This window comes from Elephantulus edwardii, unplaced genomic scaffold, assembly GCF_000299155.1.
Source record: "Elephantulus edwardii isolate Elephantulus edwardi_28Jun2011 unplaced genomic scaffold, EleEdw1.0 scaffold00001, whole genome shotgun sequence".
NCBI lineage: Eukaryota > Metazoa > Chordata > Mammalia > Macroscelidea > Macroscelididae > Elephantulus > Elephantulus edwardii.
Window position 1 is genome coordinate 22616821 of NW_006399751.1, and position 9033 is coordinate 22625853.

The following is a 9033-nucleotide window of genomic DNA, read 5'->3' on the forward strand; positions in this document are numbered from 1 at the left end:
CTGGCCTAGTTTTCACAGCTGATATTGAGCTTCTCCAGCGGTTCTTTCCACATATGTAATCGATCTGATTCCTATGCATGCCATCAAGTGAAATCCAGGTATATAATTTTTTTAAAACTGCAGCATAAGCTTTCTATGTGTCTATCCCTCCAGTAAATGGCATTTGCTTTGCCTAAAAGCTAGGTAAATAATATAAAATACACACTTCTTTAGGCTTAAAGCACATAGCAAAAAAAACCTCAACAAAACGAAACAAGCACTAAAAGGACCATGTTACTGCATAGTGAGCAGAAAAAGCACATTTACTTGCTTTCACATGAGACTAATTTTTAATTTCTATCCATAGGAGGGGGAAAAAAAAAATCTAAGACATCTCTGATAAATATGCTCAAAGAACAAAAACAAACAAACAAAAAAAAGCAAAAACCAACCCAACAAAAATAGAACCCAAAACATTACCACCTATCTCAGCATTTAATAGCTGGGACTCTGATTTCACAATGAGTTACTTTAAATGGTCGAGTGAACAAACTGCAAATATCCACTCCAAAATTAGGCAGAAATGATTCCAAAGGTCTTTAGCCTTAATGTATTTTGCTTAAAAACTAGGTTTTGGTAACCATTCAGTAAAGAGAAATTTTTTTTAATTGTGTGTGTGTGTGTGATCAAATCGGATCTGACTGGTACAGGAGGAGATTGCCCCTCCTTCTCCAGCAGAGCATCTGGGAGGTTCAAACCGTGGAAAAGGGTTTTAAAGTACTGATGTCTTAGTAACAAAAAATACATAGTAGGTTTTCAAATCAGCACCAACAATAAACTCCACTGAGTCCTAGAGATTCTTTAGGAGAAAACCATAAAACTGTGAGGATACTGAGCAACTCAAAGAGGATAAACTCATAAAATTAGTTAATCCTAAAGAAAAACCCTTGATTCTTTCTATTCTTTCTCATCTTTATTCTTCTTCATTTCCTTTCTAATTTCTATCTTTAAGAATCTTTTGATACATCCTTGTCTCTCCTATTTATGTCATAAAATAGGTGCTAAAAATAAGAACTAACTCCTGGGGGACAGGAGGAGAGAGATGTGAGAAAAAGAGAAATCCCTTGTACTTAATTGGCATTTATGAAGTGTATCAATGCCTTCAAGTTAGGCAGTGCTGACAGTCTGGTCAGGAAAACAAGATATGTACTTATGGATTATAAAAAAAAAGCTATAGAATCAGTCACTGTGGTGCTGGAGAAGAGTACTGAATGTACCATGGTCTGCCAAGAAAACAAACAGATTCTTCCTGGAGAGGGTTAAACCAGGCTACTCCTTGGAGGCAAGGATTCTGGGGCTTCGTCTGACATACTTTGGGAATGTTGCAGGGAGGGACAGGTCCTTGGAGAGGGACATCATGCTTGGGAGGGTGGAGGGTCGGCGCAAGAGGGGAAGACCCTCTATGAGATGGATTCATTCAATGACTGGGGTAATTGGGAAGCGTGTGTCAGAGGCAGTGAGATTGGCACAGGATAGAGCAGGGTTTAGGGCTGTTGTACACAGGGTCGCTATAAGTCGTAAACGACTTGCTGGCACATAACAACAACAACAACAACAACAATAAAACCTAATGAGCCTTGGTGGCCTATTGGCAAGAAGCTGCACTGCAATCCCAAAGGCACTGGGTTAGAGGGCTCTGCAGAAGAAGGATGGACAATCTTCCATATGATTAGCGGAAAACCTGCTGGAGGGTCAGCCTTGACTCTGGTACACAGCAACAAACAACAATAAAAGCTAATATGTTAAAAGTGTTTTAGAAGAGTGGAATTTGAACTAGACTTCAAAGAAAGGTTACAGTTGGAATAAGGGCGACATTAGGGGGTTTCTGGCAAACGAAATGGAATGACCAGAGAAAACTGAACACCTAAATCATAGCACATGAGTGTTAAGGACCCTGTTTGTGTTTTTTAAAATGTTATTAAAAAGAGAAACCTAACTTCCCAGGTTAAGAAGTAGAGATAGAAAAGCTAATAAATGAGAAGAGTACCCAAAAATACAGAGTTTAAATCAAATCAACTTCAATTTGAAGAGACAGTTTACCATACTATGCAACCAGTTGTCCAATATCAAGGAATAATTCAGATTCCCCAGACCAGTATTCAGTTCTCTATAATTTTGGTTGGCACTATCTATTCTCCATTTATCATATATAATTCCCAGTATAGTTGAATAAACCCGCTGTCCTACAAATCCTGGTATTTCACCTTTTTTAGTCTGTCTATGTAACCTTTCACTCCCTAAACTACAAGGTTATCTAAAAAATTATTCTAAAACTGGTTTTCCATTCAGGCATTCATACACTTTTGTTTTATAACATTAATAACAATAGTCACAATGTTAACTGCACTTGTTTCCCGTCTTTGCGGTGGTTCATCCTTGTTTCCATTCTTCTATCCTAGACTTTCCTGACTTCTTAGCATTTATACTTGCATAAACGCTCCCCCCCTTCTGATACTTCACAGAGGACTGTTCTAAGGAGTGAGACCCTCCAAGTGTCTATTCATCTTACAGATCTGTCTATAGTTTAGGTTAAAGACGAGCCACAAGGATGAATTTTCTTCTAGACTCAAAGGATAATTATTTAAGGGCCTAGTTTTGCCAGTCTGTATCAGATAAGTAATCCTGGATGTTTTTAATTTTTGATATTCACTAAAAGAGAATGAATTAAATGTCGAAGTTTAGCACCCTAGGTTTAGAGTAACTTTTCAGTACTCAGAAGATGATTTATTCACACATTTTTAAAAATTGTTCTTCAGAAAGTTTTTAGTAATTTTAGAGGTCTATTCTAAAAATTTAAAAAGTAACATTTTCCCATTTTTAAATCACAAAGCTTTTAATTTTTTTTTTAAAAGTATACAGTACTAATGGCTCCAATGTTTTAAAATTAATGCTGTCATTATAAGCATCTTTCAGAAATCAGTAGGCCATAATAACTGTATATATATCAAGCAGGGGCAGGAAAACACTTTCCAAAGCAAGCTTCTAAAGTGAAGTCGATCAGAAAACATCAACTGCAATCAAGTACATTGCTTCATAATGAAAGCAATTTTACACCTGACCGGATTTTAAGGTAAAATCAGAGTGTCTGCACATAAAACTTACTTCATTTAAGAGAAAGCAGTGATTATTAACTATTTTATGAAAATCTGTTCACTCAGCTTTATCTTAGGCATGCCGCTAAGTAGCAAATGAGGAAAAAACTGACCAGTAACAAATAAAACCTGGGAGCAAGCTAAAACTCAAGGGCATTAAATGTCTACATCATTTTTGTCCGCTGTCACCTGTTAGTAAAATTAGTAATATACAGTTCCATAAGTACAGTTCATGTACAGATTTATCAGTGGTTTTTGTATCAAGAGCAATATACACCAATGGCATCAACAGATGCAGGTGGTTTTATGTAAACACTGCTATCGTTACATACCTTTGAGTCAGAACAAACTCATAAATGGCCCTCTGGTGGGCTTTCAGAGGCTGTAAATCACATAGGATTGCTCCTTTTTCTCCTGTGGAGCAAGTTGTGGTTGACTTGAACTAGGTGCCTCTGAGCTGACTGTGCAATTCCTTTCTACTAGGTTACTAGAGCAGTAAAAAAATGTTAAGAGCGGTGTTCTGATCTACCTTTAAAATAAAACTAAAATTCACCAGTAACTATGACTTAGAAAAAGTTTATATCGAGAATACTGCTCACAATGCTTATTGCTGTCAAGTCGTAAACTACTCAAAGCAGATCCTCCAGTGGGTTTCTGAGGATGTAACTCACCCAGGAGACTGTTCATCTCTCTTAGACCGCTGGTAGATTCAAACCACACTGGCAGCGTAACTCCCTACAGACTACCCTACCAGACAGGACAGCACAAGTAAAACTACTAAAGGAAAATCTAGATATTATGTTCAAAATTTGATTTTACTTTAAGTAAATAGTAAGTATGGATAAGAAATTGGTGGCAATTACTGAAGGAACATAAAAGTATCTGAGGTTCTGGCTTTCAACTTAAAAAAAAATAATCTCATCTCCCCAAAAATTGGCTAAACTTTATTACCAGGAGTATCCCACAGCCCTAATTTAAAGTTTACTGAAATGTACTAAGTATTTTACTTTGTAATTCAGTTCCTATGATACATGAAATAATAAATTCCTTTGGCCTTCATCTTCCATGAATCAATATGAACTATCAAAGCATAAAACCACACTATCTGATACTGGTAGAAATAATTTTTATTTATATTTAAATTTTTAATAAGGCATTATAAAATTGCTCCCATAAGTTTGTCTAAATGTGCAATCACTGTAAAAAATACATTTTAACAGATATTACCAAATGTCTTCTAAAGTAGTTGGTTATAGTTGCACTAGCAATGTTAAGAATTCCTATTTCCTATATTGTTCAGTTCACAGTTTTTTCAAACTATTGAGGAGTAATGATTTAAGTTTGAGGACTAAGGTGTGTCTGATTCGGGCCACAGTCTTTCTGATTACTTGCTATGCATATGAGAGCTGGACAATGAATAAGGATGACAGGATAAGAATTCATGCCTTTGAGCTGTGGTGTTGAGCACTGAACATCCCACGGACGGCCGAGAACAGATAGGCCTTGGAGAGGGTGCAGCCAGAGTGCTCTTTGGAAGCAGGAATAATGAGGCTTCACTTCACATACTTTGGGTATATTACTAGAAGGTGCTATTCCTTGGAGAAGGAAATGATGCTGGGAAGGGGGAAGTTTGGTGAAGAAGAGAAAAGACCCTCAATCAACATAGCGATTGCTGTGATGGGCTCTTGTGTGTCAGGAAGGGTGAGGATGGCGCAGAATAGGAGAAGGTTCAGATCCTTTTGTTCATCGCCTCAACACCTATTATCAAAGACATACTCTTTACATATTGATTTAACTTATTTGCTAATGTGATGGAAATGGCCTCACTGCTGTATCAATGGTGCATTTCCAATATTGAGCCTTGTATGAATTTTTTCTAAAGAGCATATACGTGCTATTTTTCTATGCTAATCTTTTTTACATTTTATTAATTTTAATGATCATTTACAGAGATTTTGGATTTTCATTCATTCACTGTTGCATTTTTTTCTCTACCCCCGCCCCTTCGCGCCTCTCTTAGAAAAGCAAAAGACAAACTCCTTCATTGGTATACAAACCCCCCCTGCCCCACCCCAATGCACTCCACTATGCAACCTTAATTCTGGATTCCTGTGATAACCATAATACCCTATCATATATTGTTTTTAAACTGTTCTCTCCCTCATCTGTTTCAATGCAGTATACATAATTTATCCAGTTTTTCTCAGTCTTAGTCCAACCCCGATGTCAGTCCCATTCTACAACAGTGGCACTTTGCAATATCTGTCTTTTTGTGCCTGAGATATTTTACTCGGCATAATGTTCTCCAGGGTCACCCATTTTGAATAATACTACATGAGTTCCTTGTTTTTCAATTATGCTAATCTTTTTTACTTATCTTTCTTTTATTACTGAAAAATAAAAAGTATTAACTCCCCTTCTCAAGATCCTTCACTAACAAATATTATACACTCTGGGCTTTACAAAAGTAAAGTACTGATGTATCAGTGTGATAAAAATATCCACGTCAGGAAAAATTTGGCATTCAGGTTAATTAAAGTTCTTCAATGGCACAATGCAGCCTGATGTTGATTCCAGTCCGTACTGGTTCTATAAAAATAGTGCTATTTTGAAATTGAGACCTTAAAATCAATAGGTTGAAATTAGTGAAAAGAAAGGCTTTGTGCTGAGGCACAGATTTGATTTTGACATTATCAGCTATATGTAGACACAGGAATAGAGGCTGAAGGTGAGGTAAGGTATTACATACTCAAAGAAAAGAGTCAAAGCTAAGACAAAGGATATGCTCTTAAGAAAGCAACTAAGTGGAAAAGGTGCAAAACATGCAGTCTCAGGGAATAGCCCATGTGGAAAACAAGAAGGGGAGCCAAGACAAGGAGCGACTGATTTACAAAATCAAGAGACCCACACAAAGCAGTTTTCAAGATGATGGTAACAATTTTTTAAAAAAGCATTCCAAGGGGTGTTGGGCTTAGGGTCCTAGAACCATGGCCCAATCTGTCTATAATCTGGTGGAGACGGGTTCTGGCAATGGTAAACACTGACTTCCTCCACTGGCCATGTTTTGGCTCTATGCCAAGGTGGAACATGTTCCTCCAACCCCTGCTGAGATCCCTACAGCTACTCAGAGCCTGAAAAAAAAAAAATAACCAATAGTGCTTAAGCTGGTTGCTTCCAACAGCTCACCGCTAAGAAAGCTCTGCTGAAGAGTTTGGTGGTCACTGAGGTGTGGATGTGGTTTTATCTTGGCAAGATCATAGGCAAGCTTGGTACCACTGACTATGATGTTTGTATGCATCTGATTATACTTCATTTACTATTTGTGTATTCTTGGACCATATGTGATGAGATTAATATCTCAATAAAATAGATAATGGGGGGAACATTGAAAAATTAAGTAAACATACCATTTTTCTATACTGTAAACGCTTTGAATCCTATTCCAAAATCCAGGAACCTAAACCTAAATGAGGTAGAAGTTGGTAGGAGTTAAATTCTTCCTCCTTCAAAATATACTGGAAAGTTAATAATACAAAAAGAAAATCTGCACAAAGGATAATATAAAAAGCAACATACCAGCCATAAAAGCTATTAAAATTGCTGGCGTTAAGCATTATATTCACTTTGGGCATCCTGGGAAGCTGGGCAAATAGGTAAACAGAGTAAACTGCTAATTTATATTGGGAAAAACTGTAAAATATTTCTCAAGAGAAATTTTTCTTGGAAATAAAAAACCAAGAAATTTCTCATGTATTAACCAATGTTCCTTACAGGTTTCACAGTAAATGAAGAAGCCATTTTATTCTCAATTATTTAACAAACACATGTAGCACTTAATATGTTCCAAATATTGCTTTAAGCTGCTTATAAAATGTTAATGCATTTAATTTTCACATGGCTTATTTCTTTTCAAAATCCCTATAAAATCTGGCAGAGTCCTGCATTAAGTGCTGGCATTCCAGGTGGCCTGCTGAATGAGGACTGACCTCCACTTTGGAAGCTAAGCGCTAGAAAGGATAACAGGATCAAATGGAAGCTTACCTCCCAGAATAAGAGAAATGCTCCTCACAAACGCAAGAATGAGGAGCCTCAAAGAGGCGAGTTACAGACGGCAGTCATATCATTAAGAAAAGAAATTTACAGCAGATTAAAATGTGGTGTTCTCCACGTGCAAGCCAATGCTTTTCATTCTTTATACTAAATTAAGTGACAGCTGAGGTTTACTCTTGAACCAAATCCTTGTTTGAAAGCTCTGGGGATTATCATAAATCTAGGTTGCCCCTGACTTTGTGTACCTGTTATTCCAAATTGGTGGCAAAAAACAGACTTCCTTCCTCAGCGAAGGTCAACAAGGGCATCCTGCTGACCATTCAAAACCCCAAGGCTTCTAAGCAAATCTTGAGGATTTCTTTCTCTAGGCTATGTTTCTTTTTCTGTGGGGAAGGTCAAGTGAAGCGTGAGGAGTCTTTTGGTTTATACCTAGGCTGCCAATTTGAAAGTTACTGCTAAGAAGTAAAAAACTTCGGATCAAGGTAGCCAAAAATCCAAAAGCTTCTGGGGGACAGGCAAATCACAAAAGGAGTTCCAGTTCCTAAGTGACAAAAAAAAGGAGGAAGGGGGGAGTAATAAGGACACCTCAGACACTGAAATAAAACAGACGTAGTAAAGATGCATTTTCAGAGGTCACTGGTTCTCAACCGTATTCACTAAGGATAGCCTTTAATAGTATTCCGTGCATGTTGCAATTCCATTATTTCTGGGCACACATAACAGTTAAAAATTTGTTGTCACATGTGTGGTGAGCCAGAGGATGCCTAAGTAAAAGTGAATTCCCATCTAAGTGAAGCCTAGACATTCTAATCCCTAAAAGATTAGAAAAGTACACATTATAAGCAAAAATTTATTATCTTTTTAGAACTCCAAAATATTCGTGTCATCTAACCCAAAATGTTAAAATTAGATGATCTTGGTGCTAAGACTTTTCGTTCTGAAAATGGAACGAAACCATTGCCACACACTAACACAAATTTTATACACTTCAAGTCATTTTTTCCTTAAATGACAATTTTCAGTCTGAGAAGATAGTTATAGCTTGGAATGTCTTAGGGAGGTGCAAATTTCAATTATAGGAGCCATTCAGCAAGCTTAAAATCACACTTTTGATGGGACTTGAGGCACTCTAGGACCTGGTAACAGTAGTGACAGCCATAAAAAGATGGCAATGGGTCTCATGGTGTGAATACAAGTCAGAAAAATAGGCTATTAGAAAACAAAGAGGGGACTTTATTTTTTAACACCCACATTAGGAAAACAAAGTTCGATTTCTTTCCTATTATACGAATTCAGGAAGCTGCTTCACTTATTATATAAAACTCTTACGTTGTTCTGGGATGAAAATGCTGTCCACCTCTAGATGAGCCTACATCCTATCACAATTTACTTAAGTGATAAAATCCATTTGGCTCGAATTTATTACTCAGTGCTTAACATATTTCTCCTTGGTTATTTTTTATGTTTTTTAAAAAAAAAAAAAATAGCCATCTCACGGAGACAGGCCAAAGTTGGTCCCTGGCGCAAACAGGTGGTCTACACTGCGTGCCCCATCCTCTCGGCCACGTGACCCTTTTCCTCCTAATCTCGCCTCTCCAACAGTATTTCCGGTGCCCCAGATGGCTCGACACAAGCCTGAAGGAGCCACCTCGAGATTACCAGCACTCCGCCCCATTAGGATTCCAGAGACGAGGTGGCGGAGATCGAGAAAGGGCAGACCGAGCGGAAACTCGAGCCTGGAACGGCAGCGAGTCGGGCAAGCACAGCTCGGCTCGGTCCCGACTCCTAAATGTCACTCGGCGGAGATGTGCCTCCGGCATCACCCACCCGAGGCCGGGCCGGCCGCCAGCGC

At 37.9% G+C, this 9033-nt stretch overlaps 1 protein-coding gene across 2 annotated transcripts in view; it reads right to left on the reverse strand.

The window, feature by feature from the left end:
• GLS (glutaminase) overlaps positions 1-9033 on the reverse strand; it is a 71929-nt gene that overhangs the window by 61957 nt on the left and 939 nt on the right. The window lies entirely within an intron of this gene.